The sequence below is a fragment of the Globicephala melas genome, chromosome 20 (assembly GCF_963455315.2).
Source record: "Globicephala melas chromosome 20, mGloMel1.2, whole genome shotgun sequence".
NCBI classification, from domain to species: Eukaryota; Metazoa; Chordata; class Mammalia; order Artiodactyla; family Delphinidae; genus Globicephala; species Globicephala melas.
Genome location: NC_083333.1, coordinates 37,168,370 through 37,189,552, shown reverse-complemented (window position 1 = coordinate 37,189,552; position 21,183 = coordinate 37,168,370). Strand labels below are relative to the sequence as shown.

General features: G+C 48.7%; 1 protein-coding gene across 10 annotated transcripts in view; it reads left to right on the top strand.

Annotated features, from left to right (window-relative positions):
* The first annotated feature begins 12,536 nt into the window (after positions 1–12,536).
* The window catches only part of LOC115849115 (microtubule-associated protein tau), a 102,777-nt gene continuing 94,130 nt past the window's right edge, over positions 12,537–21,183 (top strand). For all 10 annotated transcript variants that reach the window (XM_030850051.2, XM_030850049.2, XM_060290600.1 and 7 more), the window contains exon 1: positions 12,537–12,693. The gene's annotated coding sequence lies outside the window, so the exon portion shown is untranslated. The remainder of the gene's footprint in view (positions 12,694–21,183) is intronic.

The window sequence follows — 21,183 nt, the reverse complement described above, 5'->3', positions numbered from 1 at the left end:
AACCTCAAAAGGGTTCTAAATGCTGGGGGTGGGATAGGGTGGGAGGGGAGGAGGGGGAAGGGGGAGGGGTGGTGTGAGGCTGCCTCCACCATCTCATCAAAGCCAACAACAGTCTAAGTCTTGGTAGAACATGAAATATAAGGTAGAGCCTGGCTTTAAGCAATTGGGGGCCAGTCTCAAGGTAAACAGAGCTTGAAGAGAAGTGAAGGGTCAGAGTGAATCTATTTCAAGTGAGTCTCCCCTAAGTCCATTCACACTCTGCAGTACAGTGTTCTTCCATCTCCTGAATACGTAATGTCCCTCCCAAATTCACTTAAGGCATAGACTGTCCTGTTTTGATGTCTTCTCAGATCCTTGCGCTGAAACCCAAATTCACTCTCAAAAATGTCTCTCAACACCATGATATATCATTCCTCCCCGCTTTCTCTCTTTTTGTCTCTCTCTTTCTCTCAACCTCTGTTTTCCACCCATCTTCTTTTCGCCAGACTTCCTAAGATTTTGGCCCCTTCTCTCTCTTTCCCCACTTAGTGAGATTTGCCATCCTTTGATAAACCGTCTTTCCAGCGGGACTGTATTGCTGGTCTAGCCTGCCCTTCCCCAATGGCCTTTGGGCCTGGCCTCATCTTCCATGCTTTGGCTCCACGTGACTTTCCAAGGCTGGATTCCCCAGGCTGAACGTACAGAAAATCTTCCAGGACTCTCTCCTTCTTCCTTCTTTCCCTCAAGTCCAGCCTCATGAGGTACAAATGGTTAACTGCAACTCCCTTGGATGGGGGGTTGTGGGTTCAGAACAGGCTACAGGGAAGGCAGGGGAAGGTCCTGGTGGGGACTCAGACCCCTTCAGATCTCTCCCCTTCCTGTTTCTGTTTCTCTTGGAGGGACTTTCTCCACAAGGCTAGAACCCTGGCCACCGGAGAGGAAGGGAGCCTCTTCCTCCAGTTCCGACTAGAAAGAGGCCTACGGGTCAGCCCCGTCTGGATCAGGTGCCCAGTTGCAGGACCAGAGGGGTGGACACCATCACAGGGACCTCCGATCAGAACCACATGGTTCCCCAAATAGAAAATAGTAACAAATATGACGAATATTAATCCAACTCTTATATCAACAATCACATTACACATCAATGGTCTAAATGCACCAGCTGAAAGACAGAGATTGTCAGAGTGGATCAGAAAACATACTGCATGATTCCAACTAGATGACATCCTGAAAAAGGAAAACGTTAAGGAAACACTGCAAAATCAGTGGTTGCTAGGGGCTGTAGGGGAAGGATGAACAGGTAGAGCGTAGAGGATTTTTAAAGCAGTGAAAAGTACTCAGTATGGTACCATAATGACAGATACATATCTTTATACATCTGTCGGAATCCATAGAACAGGGGTCTCCAACCTTCCGGTACCAGTCCAAGGCCTGTTAGGAACCCGGGCTGCACAGCCGGAGGTGAGCGCGCGAGTGAGTGAGGCTTCACCTTCCGCTCGCCACCGCTCGCATCACCCGCCTGAACCATCCCCCACCCCCGTCCGTGGAAAAATTGCCTTCCACGAAACCGGTCCCTGGTGCCAAAAAGGTTGGGGACCGCTGCCTTAGAATATACAACCATAATGCAAACTATGGACTTTGGGTGTTTATAACGTGTCAGTGCATGTTCATCAACTGTAACAAATGTACGACTCTGGTGGGGGTGCTGATAATGGGAAAGGCTGTGTATTTCGTGGGAAGCAGGGAGTATATGAGAAATCTCTGTACCTTCCCCTCAATTTTGCTGTGAACATAAAACTGCTCTTTAAAAATTGCCTTGGGCTTCCCTGGTGGCGCAGTGGTTGAGAGTCCGCCTGCCGATGCAGGGGACATGGGTTCGTGCCCCGGTCCGGGAAGATCCCACATGCCGCGGAGCGGCTGGGCCCGTGAGCCCAGCCCACATGCCGCTGGGCCTGTGCGTCCGGAGCCTGTGCTCCGCAACGGGAGAGGCCCGCGTACCGCAAAAAAAAAAAAAAAAAAGTGCTAGGAAAAAAAAAAAAGAGAACCACATGGTTCCCATGCACAAAAGGGGCATTTCTCCTAAAGAAGAGGACATCCATGCCCTAGAAGAAGAGAACAAGTTTTAAGCAGAGAGAACAGGGGGTGTCCACATTGCCCCACGTTCAGCCCAGGGGCTGGCCTTGGTAGGCATGAGGTCTGGTTCCTTAGCAGCAGGAAGACCTTGGGAGACCTGGCTGGCATCTCCAGCTGTTCTTGCTTTACCGTCTCCACCCAGATGCTGCAGTTGACAGCAGGTGCCCAGAGCGCACTGGCTCCTGACTCCAGCGGCCCCTCCTCAGGACACCAAACGCCTTGGATGCTGATGACTCTGACTTTTTTAGGAAACCAGCCCTATCTGGAAGGAAGTTATTTTCTATTTTAAAATGTCAGATTTGGAATGTCAATTTTCTCAGAAAAGGTATCCTTTATATACAAAGGATGGGCCCACGTTTTCCTCCAGGGTGCTACTTTTCAAAAAGTCAGAATTTTTTAGAGCTGAGAGGCCCCTGGAGGGTCTTTTATTCCAACCCAACTCATTTTACAAATGAGGCAACAGGTACAGAGAAGTCAAGCGTTTTACCCAATAATACCTGCTAGTTAGTAGCATTGGCAATAAGGAATCCTAATAATTAATCAACACTCAGGGATTCCATGTGATGTTTGCAAACTATTTAAGAAAAAATGTAGTAATGAGAACTTATCCTGGACAGGTATGCTTTTTTTTTTTAAGGCTTAAAGTTTAAGCCATAGGGTTTTTTTTTTAACTACATGAATATTAAATTGAATTTTTCTCTTTTGTGCATTTATCTACAAAATGTTTTATCTTTTTTGTCAAATGGTAATGAATCTTAGCTTCACATTTCTTTGCCATTTACCTCCACCTCTGGAATCTCGGGGATCTAGAAGCAAACACCTCGGGGCGGGCGGGGCACCAAGGGAATTAGGACAGAAGACTTCTTTGTAAAAGAGTTGCTTTAGTCATTGGTCACTCTTTCTGGTTTATCTAGTTTGAATATTCACATTTGTCTTCCTTAAAGAGACATGCACCCCTATCGTTATCATGTTAGGTACAATTTTTCTTCTCTAGCCTGTTCATAATTTTGATTCCACACCCCAAACCCAAAGTCATTGGCCTGAACTTACAAGAAGAAAGTAGTTATTGTGGATGAATATGCAAAGCTCATGGGCCCTGAGATGCTGTTGGTGGACACAAAAGCCCCTCTGTGACTTTGTAATAGCCGGTCCCCCACATCACACAGAGAAAGAAAAAGGGCACACACTGTGCTCACGCTCTGTTTCACCCTCTTGAATTTGTAAACAACTGAAACATAACACAAACAAGCCGTTTCTTTTTTTAGCTTTGCTGGTGTTTTTAACTCAATAAAATGTTTGTTAATTAACTTCATGAACTTTTTTTTTTAACCCCAGATTATCTTGGCATTTGAATGGACTCCACTGGCTGGTGTGAATGGGATGGTTTCTTGGAATATGGGTTGATTTCTGTGTATGCCCTTGTAACAGTCAGAATAAGCTAGATTGTGGTGCAATAACAAAGGATACCCGAATCTCAATGGTTTGACAGAAGTTTACTTTCCTCTCATGTTACATGTCCCATGAGGATCAGGAGGGAGCTTGCAGTTTATGGTAATCATTCAGGGGCCCTACCTGAAGGGGGCTCCATCTTACCTGTGCTTCCGCTCACCTCAGTGGACGGAGAGAACTCCGGAGGGACTCACGCAAGCAGTCAAATGCGCCAGCCTGGAAGTGACACCCATCACAACTCATTGGTCTGAACTAGTCACGTGACCCTGCACATCAGTTAAGTCCATTGCCCTGTGTGCTCACCAGACCTCAGCATATACACACACCACTCACAAGAACCCCACCTCGGTACCGTGTCCAGGGAAAAGCCTCTCTAAGGAGAGCCCAGTGCCGAATCAACTGGTCAAACATTTAAGTACCAATTATGAGCAAGGCCTGGGTGGAACTAAGGAATAAAGACAACCAAAGTCATAGAAAATGTTCACCTAATTTTATGGTACATGAGTTATATTTCTTTTTTTTAAACATCTTTATTGGAGTACCATTGCTTCACAATGGTGTGTTAGTTTCTGCTTTATAACAAAGTGAATCAGCTATGCATATACATATATCCCCATATCTCCTCCCTCTTATATTTCAATTAAAAAAAAAATTGACGTGTTCTTCCATGGAGGAAAAAAGTCGTAGAGGTGCTACTGATATCTACCAGGTAGAGGCCAGGGGTGCTGCTACATGTCCCACAATGCACAGGACAGGCCCCACGACAAAACTTGTTGTCTAGAGTTCTTCCAGGCACATAAATCTGAGTCCGGGTCTCACACCTCACTCCTGAGCCCACCTAGGATCATGGGACAAGTTGATTGTCCCACGGTTGCCATGGTTGAGAAGCCCTGTATTAGAATAATGCAAAATTCACATTCTGAAAACACAAAACAAAAATAAATCCCCAAACCAAAACAAGCAAAAGTCTGCCTTGAGTTCGGCCCCTGCATGTTGGATTAGCTGGGAGGTTGTGGTTCCCATCGCTGAAGCCACATGGACATCCATTAGATGGGCTGCAGCTGGGGCCCGCATGGGGTGGTGACCAGATCCCACTTCTGATAAGTGCTTACAAGTGGCCTTGACTCTCCAAACACTTGTTAGCACTCCTTCCCAGCAGTGAGGGCAAACAAAAATGTCTCCAGACGGTGTCAAATGTCCCTGGAGGCAAAATCTCCCCCAGTAGAGACCCTGTTTTAATAAAATTTTCAAGTTTGCAGAGAGTACCATTCCAGGTGTGCTGCAGAGGAACAAACCCTGGACCAGGAAATGGAGGGCCTGATTTTAAACCCAGCTCTGCCATTAATCACTCAGCGCTTCCCTCTTTGGGCCTATGCTTCCCTACCTGTAAGATGAGAGGCTTGAACAGGACGATTTCTAAAATCTCTTCAGAGCTTTCTAAGGCTCTAGGGCTGGGGTGCTGGAGTTTTTCATTCTAATATGTTTCCAGTCATAGCCTCACCCTCTCCCCAAAGAAACAGTGGAGTGAGGATTTCAGCTGCACGGTGACACAGTTCATGTGACAGGAGGGGGCTGATAAAGGGACCAAAGAACGTGGAGGGCTGACAGCCAGTGGGGTGGCTGGGCAAACAGGAGGAGAGGGGAGAGGCAGCGGAGGTCCTGAAACCACCAGAAGGCAGTTCCAGCGCTGACTCTGCACTAAAACATCATCTGCGATCCAAGGAATAAGAAGAGGAGGCAGGGGCTGCTGAACGGTTTTTGGAGAAGTTGAGATAAATAGCATGCAAAGTACACAGAGAAAAGAGCAATGTACCAAAAATGGGAGGGAAGTGTGTGTGTGTGTGTGTGTGTGTGTGTGTGTGTGTGTGTGTGCATGTGTGTGTGACTCAGCTGTTTCCTTGCTAATGGCAAGAGAAATTGAACAATTTCAATTCAGCTTGAATCTGCCTGTGAGGTTTAAAAAATCATAATCACAGGATTATTAGATTTGCTGGTCTTTTACTGGTCTCTTGACTCTTGTTCAGCTGTAATCAAAAGACAGGGGCGAGGGCTTCCCTGGTGGCGCAGTGGTTGAGAGTCCGCCTGCTGATGCAGGGGACGCGGGTTCGTGCCCCGGTCCGGGAAGATCCCACATGCCGCGGAGCGCCTGGGCCCGTGAGCCATGGCTGCTGAGCCTGCACGTCCGGAGCCTGTGCTCCGCAACGGGAGAGGCCACAGCAGTGAGAGGCCCGCGTACAGCAAAAAAAAAAAGACAGGGGCAAGAGGAGAAAAGAAAGAGATGCCCCCTTGCTCCTTGCCATCCACATTTCCTCCCGGTCCATCTCAGAATCCAATCAAGCTTTACAGTGAAGTTGAATGGGAGTGAGAGGTATTTAATAAAAGGCTGTTCTGTCTAAACAGTGATTCAGGACTTTTTGGAAGCTGGGAGAGACGAGCTGAATGGCCCACTCCAGGTTCCCTAAAGAGGGTTTATGCATATTTTTTGTCTTAGGTTTGTACCTGTTCTGTTTTTTTCTAGCCACGTCAACACCAATAAGCTGAGCTCTCAGGCTCTGCTGTATCCCACAGCCTGCACCTGTTTCTCAGAAATGTTTCACCCAGTTCTTCTTTTATCCATCCAGTCTACAGGCCTCTCATCAGCTGTTTATGAAGCACCTACTGTGTGTCAAGTACTGTGTTATGCAGTAAGGTGAATAAAATACAGTTCAGGCCTTCCAGGGCGTCACACTCAGATGGGATAGACAGGTACCCAAGCGATCCCCCGCCTCCCAGTGTGGTAAGTGGGCCTCCCGGGTAACACCCGGCCCTAAAAGGCAGGTCTCAGGGGAGGCCTTCTGAGGAGGGGGTATCGGAGCTAAGTCTTAAAGGACAAGAGGAGGGGGTATCAGAGCTAAGTCTTAAAGGACCAATAGGAGCTGTTCAGGCAGAGATGAGAGAATGATCTAGGCTTATGAAAGGTTTGAAAGCAAGAGAGAGTTTGGTGATTCAACGACCTGCAAAGAGTACAATGTGATTGGATGGTAGGGCTCAGCGAGGACCCAGGCTGCATTTGCCAAGCCAAGGCAGTGTGTGGCTGCTTCAAACCACCTTATCGAATATATGGCGTTGGTTTATTAACATTGAGCTCACAGCCAACAGCCCCGTAACTCGTGCCCACATGATGCTTCCCTAATGCACATGTTTTCTCCATGAGGCGCATCACAGCCTTCTTGTGCTTAGAAACATTAGAGCCATTTTAAACAGCAAAATCAGGGAATTCCCTGGCGGTCCAGTGGTTAGGACCCCGCGCTTTCACTGCCGAGGGCGCGGGTTCAATCTCTGGTCGGGGAACTAAGATCCTGCAAGCCATGTGGTGTGGCCAAGTAAATAAATAAAATAAAGGACAGATTTTTAAACCATAAAAAATAAAAGCGAAATCACCAGCAAAACCCACAAAACTAAAGATAGCATAGCAAAGCGTGGCACTAAATAGATGGAGGAAAGGACACTTGCTTACAGGGTGAGAGCTGAAGGCAGAAGAGAGCAATGCCTTGCTAGACCTCGGCTGGGAACATGCGAAGTTGGACCAATCACATTTTTTGCCCCCTGCACATATCCACAAATGACCACAAAAGTGCCACAAGTATTGATTTGGGGGGGTACAAATACATTTAGGGAGTGGGCAAATTCACAGATATGGAGTCGTGAACAATGAGGATTATCTGTATTTCAAAAACGTAAATATGAACCCCTAAATTCTCGGTACTGCCAATGACCACTGTATTCAGTAAAATATTTTGATTTCTCCTAGAATCCAAGTGAGTTTAGAGGTATCTATGAATTTAAGACTAAAGATCTGGGGACATTTGTGCACTGTTGGTGGGGATGTAAATTGGTGCAGCCACTGTGCAAAACAGTATGGAGGTTCCTTGAAAAATTAAAAATAGAACTGCCATATGATTGGACAATTTCACTTCTGCGTATTTACCAGAAGAAAACAAAAGCACTAATTTGAAAAGATACATGCACACCAATGTTCACTGCAGCATTATTTACAATAGCCAAGATATGGAAGCAACCTAAGTGTCCATTGATAGATGAATGGATAAAGAAGATGTAATATATATATATATATATATATATATATATAGGAATATTACTCATCCATAAAAATTTAAAGAAAATCTTGCTATACGCGACAACATACATGAATCTAGAGGGCATTAAGCTGAATGAAATAAGTCAGACAGAGAAAGACAAATACTGGATGATCTCACTTGTATGTGGAATCTCAAAAACAAAACAAACAAACATAAACCAAAAACAGATTCAGATACGGAGAAAACGTGGGTGATTGTCATAGGGGAGGGGAGTGAGGTTGGCGAAATAGGTGAAGGGGATTAAGAGGTACAAACCTCCAGTTATAAAGTAAATAAGCCATGAGGATGTAATATACAGCATAAGGAATATGGTCTATAGTATTGTCATGACTCTGTATGGGGACAGAGGGTTATAAGACTTTTATATGGTGATCATTTCATAACATATGCAAATGGCAAATCACTATGTGGTACCCCTGAAACTAACATAATATTGTACGTCAACTAGATTTCAATTTTTGAAAGAAGACTAAAGATCTGGGACTCATGGAAAGCTATCTTACACTGAAGCAGTGTTTAAAACAGACCATCCTGCGTCATTCTAGAAGGACAGCCTGTCAGAGGGTGACTTACAGCTCATGGCCTGATGCTAGGGAAGCCAGACTACTGAACTAGCAGACTCATTTCCGACTGGAGCAAAGCAAAGTGCCTCAGAGCCCCAGAGGGCTCTCTGCTCTGTCAGCTGTCAACATCCACACTGTCTGTATTCGCCTGTGCAGGAGCGTCAAGAAATCATGGGTCTTGAGCTGCCACTTGCTGACAGAAAAGCAGCAGGATTTGCCCAACAACGTGTTACGAGAACAGTCTCGGTAGTCGGTGCTTCAGAATTTTCCAGAACAGTGATAAATAAGTTCCTTAAGCTGCTAAATCCCAGAGACCCTCTGGGGCAATTATTTATGTGAAATGCTAGACATGGGACTGAGAGGTTTTATTTAATATTTAAAAGTATAGGTAGTCTCTTATATAGGAAAAAAGTAAAGTTATACAACACAGTTCCCTCAGAGTCTCATCTCGTAGCTGTCCCACTGACTTCATGGGGACTTTCCTTGATCAAAAAAGTATCACTAATGCTTAGAATTTTATTTTTAAAGAATGCATGCCACGAACTGCCTGGGTGGTACCTAACGCCAGAGGTTTTTTTTTGCATTTCCCCAATTTTGTTTGAATTTGTAAAAGGTGGATTTTATTTTTAGAGTAGTTTTAGGCTCAAGCAAAACTGAGTAGAAAATACAGATAGTTTCCACACACCTCTTGCCCGCTCCCAGGCACAGCCTCACCCAGGATCCACATCCTGTATCAGAGTGGTAACTTTGTTACAATCCATGAACCTACACTGACACATCATTAGCACCCAAAGTCCACAGTTCAGAGTTTACTCTTGCTGCTGTGCATTGAGTTTTGACAAACGTATAACAATATAACAACGTGTATCTACCATTAGAGCATCATACAGAATAATTTTGCCCTAAAAATCCCTCTTCGCCCCACCTCTTCCCCCTTAACCCCTGAACAACTACTGACCTTTTTACTGTCTCCATGATTTTGCCTTTTCCAGGATGTCATATAGTGGGATCATATGCACCCTTTCCAGATTAGCTAACCCTGAATGTGTAAGATCAATATCAATTAATAAATAAATCACTATACTGAGAGCAACTTACAGCCTTGGTTATCATTGTTTTCGCCCCATACAGTTTGTTGAAAGGATAAACAACCTCCTTCTCTGATTAAAAAAAAATCAGGACACTAATAACAGTCAGTAATAGTACTTAGAACTTGGTATTACTTAGAAAAAGAAATGATAATGATATTTACTCTGAATAAAGAACAGCTTGTGGGCTTCCCTGGTGGTGTAGTGGTTAAGAATCCACCTGCCAATGCAGGGGACATGGGTTTGAGCCCTGGTCCGGGAAGATCCCATATGCTGTGGAGCAACTAAGCCCGGGAGCCACAACTACTGAGCCCATGCACCTAGAGCCTGCGCTCCGCAACAAGAGAAGCCCTGCTCGCCGAAGTCTGTGCGCAGCAATGAAGACCCAACTCAGCCACAAATAAATAAATAAAATAAAGTTTTAAAAAATGCTTAAAAAAAAAAAAGAACAGCTTGTAAAAAATAAAGTACAAACGCCAGACTATAGCTCATGAGATGCGACTCAGGTCTCAATATTTTGGTAACTTTTAGAATTCTTACTTTTTTCAGTTTTATTAAGATATAATTGACATACAGCACTGTATAAGTTTAAGGTGTACAGCATAATGGCTTGACAGATATATATTGTGAAATAGCTACAACAATAAGTTCAGTTAACATCCACCACCTCATATAGTTACAAAAATTTTTTTTCCTTGTAGTGAGAACTTTTAGGATTTAGTCATCATGTTGTACATTACATCCCACTTTTAGAATTCTGACTACATCTTCCATAGAGTGGGATTTTGCCAGTGATGGTACAGTTTAAGTGAAAGTTAATATTTAAGTTGATTTCAAGTTCTGTATTTGGGGCTCCCCTTTGAAAACTCCCCAAATTACCTGACACTCCCCTAGGCAGGCAGATCCAGAGTGTCTGGGCAAAGCCAAATATAAGGAGAGGCTGATCTCATGGATCTGTTATGCCTTGTCCCTATTTCTGGGTCCCAGGATGACCTTCGCTTTTTTGACAATAGAGCTACACCGCTGAGTCATGTGTAACTGAAACCCTTGTCTGCATTTCATCCTGCTTCTTGCTGGAATCCAGAAAACCTAGACAAGGGGCAATGTTCTCAGCAGGATAATGGAGGGAAGGAGAGGTGGGTATGAGGCATTCAGGAAATATAAAGACAGAAAGGAAAATTTGGGCCTAAGCGATAATTAGCAAGAGGTAAGTCCAGAGAAACTAAGGCATGGATCTGCCTCCTTTTATATAATTGAGGTGTTTACAAATTTGCCTGTAAATCAACTTACATTTCAAACGCATCAGGGGAACTGACATTTAGGGGAATCTGGATATGGTTCCCTTTGCATAGTAAAGCATTTGTCTGTAATGTTAATACTCACTTTCTAATCTAGCTGTATTATATTGATACTCCCCTACGTTGGCTTTGAGAGAGGACTGTAGGTGTCTCATCAAAGCACCTTGCCTAGCAGACAATTAGGCGGAACAAATACACTTCAGGCTGTCCAAATACTCTGCCTGGTTGTAAATATGCCTTCCAGTTGGAATGATTAGGGGAGGTTTTGGTAAAATTTGAGCTAGGTTTCGAAAGTTAGGTAGGATATTGGTGAAGAAAGAGCAAGGACTTTGCAGGCAAAGGAAAACCCCAGAGTAGAGCAAGAGTTCCAGTCAAACAAGCTCAGTTGGCCATAGAGTAGATGAGAGAGAAAACTGGAAAGGACAGAGGCTCAGATGATAGGCTGGGGGCGGGCTGGGGGGGGAGGTGCAGATGAAGAGAAGTTTAAGGCTAAGGAGTTTAATTTCACTTAGGGAGAAATTAGAAGCCTTTAGGCAGGATGAGCTGATATAGAAAGAAACAGAGAAGGGACACCAGTAAGGTCACTACATATTGAGAAGCAAGATAAGGGTCTTTAGGATGGTGGCAGTTGGAACAACAAAAGGTCAATTCTAGAGACTCAGAGCTTAAGAAATTGGCCCCCATCTCCATCATCCACTCAGTGCTCCCGATAATACATTAATTAAACCCCTGTGAATAAAGCATCTTTAATTACCTGCTTTTTGTATTAATCTGTAACATACAATACTGCTTTGAAAAAATATATGAGCTATGCAAATTAAAGCTCTAAGACAAATTCCCATCTTAGGACAAGATGGCTGTCTCCAAGCCCTCATACACTTAAAACCTCCCACTGCCAGGGCTTAAATTAGATGTTGAGGAGACAAAGCTAAGGACAAAACCTAGATGTTGGCTGACTGAAGAATGAAAGCCCCTGGTCAGTTTCAGTCGAGGCCGTGTTATCCAGGTGAGAATCTCCAGCAGCATTTAGAAATTCAGATCTCAAGCTGTTTACAGTTTTACAGTGTTTCCCAAACAAGGTAAAAATAACTGTATATGTGAAAATGCTCTGTAATGTGATAAGTGCCATTTGAATCTTCATCTAATTTAAGATTTTATTCTTGGGTCACAGATGAATAATAGATTCGAATGCTCCTTGTTAAAACAAAAAACCAAAACCTTGCACTACCGTATTACAATTGAGTTAGCCTGTTTTCAGCATATCTGCTAAGGAAAGAATTCACCTTGATCCGTAACAAAAAAGGTGGACAGATTGAAAGGAAGCAGATCCGGGGAACTGATCTCCAACAAGGGGAATCATTTCGGGAAATTCAGGGGAGGGTCAGGGTGCCAGCGATAAGGAGTTCAAGCCCGAGGGAGGTTTGAGGTCCAGGGTGGACGGACTGGAGGGCTGGCCATGTGGAAACCCGCCCAGAACCTTTCCCAGACAGGACATCACCCCAGGACGACAGGGAAAAAAAGGGGCAGCGGACCTGGGGGCGGAGCACCCAGCCTCTTCTCGACCCAGAGAGCATCCAAGCCTCCCTCCCAAGGGAGGAGACCCCTCAGACAAGACAAGGCTTCCCTAGCAGGAGAAGGGCCAGAGTGCGCATGCGCATTGCGGTCAGCGCCGCGGCCCAAGTCGTGGGAGGGAGGCGAGACCCGGGAAGGGAAGCTCAGAGAGGAGAGAGCCGAGAGGCTAGGATGGGCCGATCCTTGGAGCTCTCTCGCGCGCCCACTGGTGGCCGGAGGAGAACACGCCCGCGGAGGCCTTACGGCCCGCCCCTCCCCTCGGGAGGCTCGTGCTCCCGCTGCTCGCGCCTGCGCTGCCCGCCGGTCTCGGGAGCGCGCCCTCTTCGCTCGTGCGCGCGCTCGCAGTCTCCACCACCCACCAGCTCAGACACCAGCAGCAGCGCCGCCGCCGCCGCCCACCTCCTGCCACCGACACCACAGCCACTTTCTCCTCTGCTTCCCTCTACTGTCCTCGCCCTCTGTCGACTATCAGGTAAGTGCGAGGCTCCGAAATTGGCTTCCCCGTCCTCCCTCCTGCAACCCCATGCCGCCTCCCCTCGCCTCAGAGATGGGTTTCATGAGGTGAGCATTGGTCGGGGGCAAAGGCGGCGGCCCCTCCTTGCGCCCTCAGCGCTCCGGCGCCTGGATTGGGGCGACTTGGAAAGGGACCCATGCAAGGGATGCACGCGCGCGCGCGCGCGCTCGTGTGTGTGTCCTGAGGGGGGGGTTGTCTACACGACCCGCTTCTCGCGGACCCGTCAGATGTTGTGCCCATAGGGTGGGGCGCGGATGGCGGTGATCTGGGGGAGGGGGCTGCTATGCACTCTCGAACACCGCCTTTTGCCGCAATGGGCGTATGACTGTGTGTGTGTCGGGGGGTGAAGGGGAGTCCGGTGACGACCCCCGAAACCGAACCTGTAATCCAATTTCTCTGCCTCGGTTTGCCATCAGCTCTAAGGAAGGTATTGATCGGGTTCTAGAAAAGATGACTGCCTGCCAGCCCCTCCCCGGCAGCGATTCCAGTGGGGCTTTCGCTGCCCTTGGTTTAAGGCGGTGGCCCACCCTCTCCTCGATTTCCTCCTTCAGAAACCCGCTGGGGACATTTGAGGGCTGGGAGTGGAATCGGAGAAATGGGGAGGGGTCCCGGCGCTGTCACTTTAGTCGCCCTTCCCCCTGCGCGCTCCTGGCACCGAGACGCAAGCAGCGCCGTGCCCGAGAGAAGACAGCGCGCGGATCCCAAGGTGGACGCTCGAAAAGGCAGGGGTCACCTGGCCTTGCGTTGTGGAAGGATTCGGCAGCTGCCGATCCCGGCTCGAGGGCGCACACAGCCGCAGCCCGGCACCAACCCGCTCAAGGGCTGCAGGTGCATTTCGGGGCGGGCCCCATTCTCTGCGCTCCGCGCCGGTCGTCCGGCTTGTGCGCTCCCTGCCGGAGGCGAGGGGCTGGCGCGCAGTGCTCGCCCCTCACTGCGGCAGTGGGTGTGGACCCGGGTGGGCGAGGAGGGGGAGGGAAGGCTTTGCCTCCTCCCACTTCCACCCCTGCTTTTTTCCCCTCCGAACGCGAGGTGCCATCTTTTTGCGGTGTGTCACGTCTTTACAGTACCATGCCAAGCCGGGTGGCTGGGCTTAGGAGGACAGGGCGGGGACTGTCATTAAAGGGGGGAGCGCAATTAGCGCTGAAGTCTTGGCATTTTGCTGCTGCGGTCTTGAGCACCGGGGTCGTTCACCCGGAATCTTCCTCGGGGGCCCGATGCTTTGTTTGTAGGGCTACGTGATCTGCGTTGCCAGCACTGGCTTTTGGCTTTTATTCTACGAGGGTGTTTAACCAAGGTTCCCACCCCTCCTCCCGCTTTTTGCCCCTCATTTCCGAGCCCTTTGTTAGCTCTCAGAGCTCGCTGGGGTCGAGGAACTCGAGTTAGCCTCGGGGCACGCATGGAAAGGGCGTCACCCCGCGCAGCCCCCTCCCAGAGCCGGGCCACGCGCCAGAAAGCATCCGCGGGGCTGAAGGGGTGGGGTTCGAGGTCTCCGCGCGCCTTGCGGGTCGCCGCGAAGGATCGATGCCCCTCCCCACACCCGGAACGTCCCGGGGGCCATGCCCCACCAGGCTGCCCACCAAGCAGCACCAGTGACTCCCGGTGGGAGCTCGCAGGCGGGGCCCCGCTTCGCTTCAAGCCCTGTTGCTTCGCCAGGCAGGAGATTGTGAGGAGGGGCCGTGAGGTTTCCTCGGGTGCTGCGGGCCACACCCATTTTTATCGGGAGGACTGAAATGGGGGGCGCCGAGGGGAGGTTGTCATGGAGACCACACGCTCCCCGGGCTCTTGGGGCGTGCCCCGCCCCTTCCCAGCAGAGATGGAGAACCCTGGGACAAGCAGGGCCGCCCCTTCTGGCTCCTGGAGGACGCTGGAGGGAGACCCGCACCCCCAACCCTGAACCCGTGCCTGTTTCTAATTGGACTCCGGCGGCCGCAGCCACCCAGATAGGCATCTCTCATGTGTTTTTATTATTATAGCCGAATATTATTTTAGAACTGTGCGGGATTTTCACTTAAGATCCCGAGTTCGCCGCCGCCTTGAAACCAGGAGGCGGGGGTGGGGAGGGAGGGCTAGAGAGGCGGGTACGGACCCCGGCGAACAAATCCGAGCCTCGCCCTCCTTCCATTAGCCGGAGCCTGGCCGGCTTTCTGGTTAATTCTATCGCTGGAAACTGGTGCGGGGGCGCAGTTCTGAGAGGGATGAGCATTTTAGGGGCCAAATCGTCCTCTCGAGCCGCGCAGGTTGATCTGAATATTCGGGAATGACTCGGCTGGGCGTCGAGAGGCTGCCCGGGGCCAAGCCGAACCTTCTCTTGGCTTCAGGATCAGAGCCTCCCTGCAGAGCTGGGCTCGGCACGGGTGGGTGGGAGAGGTTCAAGGATCAATTCGAGCATCTTCCCCGCCCCTCCCCACAATAGAGCTGGACAGGAGATTCTGGTACCAGAGAGAGCGAGGGTCTTAGAGCGGCCCTGGGAACGGGGAGCCCGCGGCCGCCGCTGCTCGGGATGGACCGGGGGCAGAGAGGTCATCTCCTGTCGGTTGGGGGAAAAGGAGGGAGGCAGAGGCAAGCGCGTTTAGCTCAGTGCCGGGAACAAAGCGCAGTACGGCATCCGCGATTTTACTCTTTGGAAATGTGTTGGCGGTTTGGTAAGGGCTCTCTGGTCGGCAAGGCCGGGGTTGGGGGGCTGTTAACGGAGGAATCCCGGGGGCCTGGGGACGGTCCTTCGTACGCGTATCGGGAAATTCCATCCCTGGCTCTGGGCGCGCTTTAATTACACGGCTTCCTACCCGGGAACGCGAGAGATGCCCCGTTTGCGCCTATGCTCCGACGCTGAAGCTGGGGCCAGCCGCCGCGCCTGGGTTTCCTGGGTTTCCCATCGACTCCTGTCACCGAATCTCCAGCAGGTGGGGGCTGTTTTAAGTCCCGGGAGACCCCACTTGGCGTCAGGCGGTCCGGACCCATAACTCCATGCGCGAGTCTCCGGCTGGTCCGGGTTGGGATGGATGGTGGGACCTGGGACAGCGAATGCCCGCCTGCTCCTCTGGGCCACCGCGCGCTCAGGCTCAACAGGACAGCTTTGAGTTTTATCTGATCCCCGTCCCTCCAACTGACCGATCCTACGACAGAAAGAGAAATGAATGCCTTTCCTACCATAATTAATTAAGGTATTTTTTGTGTTTTATGATGCTGCTTATGTTTACCACATAAGAATTGCTTATCCATTCCTCCATCTCCAGACCTTCCCCTAAATAAATTAATAACATGCTTCTCCCAGAGCCCGCTTCAGAGTGGCTCTTGAAGCTAATCAATTTCTTGACCAACATTTGCTTCTGTAACAGCTTGTGTTTACTGCAGTAACCTAGCTTGGCTCTTGGCGTTCAACGTTGGACAATTTGCGGGAGGTGTGTGTTGGTTATGCTGGTTTTGGGTGAATGACAGTCTGTGTCTGTCCGACCTCCTCTGCACACGCCCGTCTTTGAGTGGTTTCTAATATCAGGCACAGATCCCCCAACAGGAACAAAAGAAAAGTGTTATTCCCACAAATTACAAGAGGAAAACTTACAATCAGTTTGATTCAAGAAGGGTCAGATTTATTCCAGTTGGGAAAGTGTCCTTTCTGTGGAACATGCCCTTTGACCCACATGCCCTTTGAGAGCTGTGGCAGCCTGCAGATGTGGTAGGATTGGGGTGCCCTTTGTTTAGGCTGAGTTTTCCTTCTGCCCTTTTAACATCAATTCATGAAGCCCATTGGTTGAAAATGTTAAGGAATTGTTTTATTCTCCCTTCCCTCGGCATTTATGTACATAAATGTATGTATATGATTTGGGTGGCTCCACAGCTGTGTTCATGAACATATGTTAGTTTTCAGTTAGATTGTGCTTTCTATTTAGTTAATTACTGCCTTCCTTCCTCTCACCTTGAAATCAAGAATCACTCATAAATAAAAGCACCCCTAGGGGCTTAGTACAGTGCTAGACATACAATAGGTCTTTGGGCCCTGCTCATTTAACAAATGAATGGATAAAACGGGAAAATGCAGGTTAAAAAAGGTGGTGGAAAGAAAGCAGAATGGGAGGAGGGCTTTATTCAAGGTCATGGCATCAAGAAGTTTTGGGGACAAATCCAGTCCAGTTTGTCCCCTGCTCTGTGTCAAAATGACACCCAAAAGCTGCCTGTACCCCTTGGTGCACCTCCATGCCCTCCCCTCCCCCACTGCTTCCCTGCCTTCTCCCTTCCTGCTGCTTATGGCCCCACAGCCTGGTCACCACTGCTCACCTCACCCTCATTGGCCAGCAGAGTGGAAAGGGGAGAGACCACACTCCACCCCCAGGGGGAGGAGGACCCTGCCCTGCGACCTTTAGCCCTGCAGGTGCTGTTCCTGCAGGAGGTCAGAGGGATGGAGGTGGGAAACCCCCTTTGCCTCTGCTCCTTCTTCTTCCTCCCACTTCTCATCATCCCACTTAGAGGACCCCCCAACCCCTCCACATCCCCAGAAACACCCACCTGCCCGACCATTCCTAACTTGCCAGCCTAGATGCTTCCACTAGTGACTTGGAGCTGGCATGGGAGGGCCACCTCAGCAGGTGAGAGGAAGGGAAAACCCCAGCCTCACCATCTGGGCTACAGCGGGGAGAGGAATCCGATGTTCGAGCTGGGACTCTCAGCTGGTTTCCTGTAAAACAGTGGTTCTCAAGCCCTGGGGCCACTTTAATGTCTAGAGACATTTTTTTTTGTTTTCACAGCTGGGCAGGGGTGCTACTGGCATCTAGTGGAAAGAGGCCAGGGACGCTGCTGAACATCCTACAAGGCCCAGGGTGCCTGAATGATCTGGCCCCAAATGTCACAAGTGCCAGGGTTGAGAAGCCCTGCTCTAGAAACATTGTTACCCTGGCACCATCATCTTAGTGGCATCTTACATTCATTGAGTATCTTCTTGGAGGCACTGTTCTAAGTGTTCCCCAGAGATGATCTCATTCGATCCTCACAACAACCCCTTTAAGTAGCAGTTTGTATTATCTCCGTATTACATATGGGGAAACTGAAATACAGAGAGGTTTAGTAACTCACTTAAGGTCACACAGCCAGTGAGTGGTGGAGCTGGGTGTCTGACAGGAGCCCCTGCCCCTTCTCAGCTACATGTGGGCTTAATAGGCTTTTGTGGGCTAGCGGGAACCACAGCGCGATCTATAACATTGACCCAGCGGAATATACTAATTCCAAAACCACTGACGCGCATGTGAACTTTTGTAAGAGTCTGTAATTGGAGCACAGCCTAAAGCTCGGAATTTCGGCCTTGACACGTGGAACAAGAGATTTTACTCAACCTCTGTGATTCTGTTTATAAAACAGGGAAGATATCCTGGGGACCTTAAACCTCTTCCCCCAAATCCAGGATTTCAGGACTGCTCTGTCACACAAAGGAGCAGCCAGGTCTGACTGTCTTAAAGAAGTCTGGAAATCAAGATCGGGGGATCATGACATAGACTCAAGATCAAATCACTGAAGTTTTAGGGACATTAGCTCTCCATCTTAGGTTCTGCACCTCAGAGGCTGAAGCTTTGGTAACTGCCACTGGGACCCAGCTCGGAGCCTGTGGGTGAGAGGAGTTGGGCGGGCATAGGAAGGACCTCAAGCCAGAATCTGTCTCCCTTGGCAAAGGTGGGCCTGGGAGCTTTTCTCACTTCCTGGGGCCCAGGCTCTGCAGTAAATATTCCGTTATACTGTGGTGTAGAGGGACAGCCTGGAATCCTCCACCCACAGGACTTACTGCCACTCCACCCAGCTACGATTCTGCTGCTTCCCACAAGCGCCTGTGTGGGCGATCGGACACACACCACACACGCCGGACTCACTTCTGTTCCCTTGCCAAAGGGGTTGCTGTCCAAGACCTCTTTCCCTGCCTCGGGTGCCATGCTCCTGCCATCTCTGCCAGGTTCCTGTCTTGCACAGATGGCCCCCACCTGAGGGTGGGGAGGGAGCTTGAGGCCAGCTCGGGGTGGTTTTCGAGCTTTGGGGATTCTTTGATTAGGAAACATTCTGTAGGTGTAGGAATCGGCTTCCACAAAATGCCAGCTTGGATGACCTCCAGGCGGATTATCTGAAATTGTGTTTTCTTTGTCGACATTTCTGTGCTTGCCTCGATCAGGAAGGCTAAGAATTAACCCCCAAGAAATGCATTTTGTGCCTCAGCTATTCAAGGAAAGTTTGTGAATGCCTGGAGGGCAGATGCTGGTTTTCCCTGGACGGGTTCCCCAGTGCAGGGCAGTGTCCTGCATGTAGACACAGTAGGTTTGGCCTAATGGTTGAGGGTGGGGCCTCGGATCAGAACTCCTGGGTGCAAATCCCAGTTCCCCTACTCACTGCGGGGCCTAAGCTGTGTTGTTTAGCCTCTTGGAGAGTTTTTTTATTGTTTGTAACTTGGGGTACCTATCTCACAGTTGCTGTGGGGTTTAAATGAGGTAGTGCTTAGCCCAGGGCTAAGGGCCAGGGCCCAGGGCTCAGCACATAATAATTGCTCATTAAATGGCTTCGTGGGCAGCAGCCTGTGAGCAGACCCTTGTGATTGGATGAATGTGCAAACTACTGACCTTGGTGATGGAGTTAGTTGGAACAGATACATTGTTACACTGAGTAGGGATCAAGATAGAAGTAGGCAGTTCTTCCTGGAAGCAGGCGCTGTTGTCTGGGTGGTACTGGAGCCCCCGAAAATCACACACACCCACGTTTAACTGCACACAACAGAACTCTTGCCACAGGCAAGCAGAGTGACTTGTCATTTGTTGTCCCTGCTTCTGCCCTCTTCCTTCCTGAAATCTGCTACACGCCAGGAATAGCCTGTGTACTGTCCACGCCAGCCTGAGCTGAACCACCCTCCCTCCCACCAGCCTGGGACTGGCGACCTGGCTTAGCAGGTCGGTTCCGAGATCTTACTAGTTTACCGATTGAATAAAAAGTGAGCACTGATGAGATTGAGAAAGTAACAACTAATGGAAGACAATGGAGGAGAGATTCTACAAATGAAATAATGAAGCAGTGCTGAACTTGGTAAACTCAGAAGTAGGCTTCATGGTGGCAGCTGAGGGTCAAGAAGAAAAAATGTTAAATAAAGCAAACTCAACGTGCTCTGAATCCAGGGAACGCCAAGCATTCGATAGCCATAGTTATATCTGAATTAAGAAATCTGGTTTAAGAAGCTTTCTTATCCATGGAGTGAATACTGAGAGTCATAATACATGTTTCTTTAAAAAAAGTCATTAAATCAGAAAATCAAAGGGACTTCCCTGGTGGTCCAGCGGTTAAGAATCCACCTTCCAATGCGGGGGACACAGGTTCGAACCCTGGTTGGGGAACTAAGATCCCGCATGCCGCGGGGCAACTGAGCCCATGCGCCACAACTACAGAGCCCACATGCTGGAGCCCATGCTCCACAACTGGAGAGAAGCCCGCCTGCTGCAACTAAGACCCAATGCAGCAAAAAATAAATAGTTTTTAAAAGATCATAAAAATGATACATATATATTTTAAACATTTAAATTAACCAGATAGTTGTGCATTTATTCCTCCATCTTTTGCTGTAGGGCCCAGGCCTTCTTTTGGTGTTTGGGTCAGCTGGTTGGAATTCCTTGTCTTTCTGGCCTAAGCAACACCCATAATGCATTGTCTAGGACTTCCAGCTGGTTGGAGCGAGGGCTTACACGGTGTATAATCTGAATGCAGAGTCTCTCTAGAGTTTTACTATTTTTTTCACAGTCTTTAACATCCTATTTGATGGTTAAAAATTGACTCACCTTTATGAAGTCTCTCCAAGTATTCAGCTTGATTTTCTTAGAGTCAGTGAATGATTTTCAGAATTCATCTTACATTTGACACTTGCATGTCATCAGCTTGCACTGCATTTAAGTTGTGTGACTACCGTAACAAATATGATGGACCTAGAAGGCTGGCGGTGGTAGGAGGAGGCCCTGGCTGTGGACACCAGGCCTGGTGGACCCAGCCTTGAATATTTACACTCCTTCATTTCTGCTCCTTACGTGGTGTCAGGCAGGAGAGGGCCTGCTGTGGAGACTTTTGTGTTAAGTAAATGATGGGCATCGTCTTCCCCGCACCTCTTGCCTGTCTTCCAGGACTAGCACGGCACTTGGTGTTCATTCACCTAGAATCCCAGCTAAAGGGGGCATTGCAAAATTCTCCCCATAAAACTCAACATAAATTTAAATTCCCTTTACCATGTTAACTCCCCTTAGTGAAGGAGTTTTAGATCAAGATCCAACAATTAAAAAGCCGTTTTCAAATCAGCAAGTTAGAATTAAATCTGAAGCCATTGATAATGATGTTTCATTCATGGGCGGCCTCCCTTTGGTCCTGTCTGCTTCACTGCTAAATCAGGCATCAAAGAGAAGAGGGACATCAATTATCTCTGGTCCCAGCTGCTGGTTTTCCTTGCAGCCTATC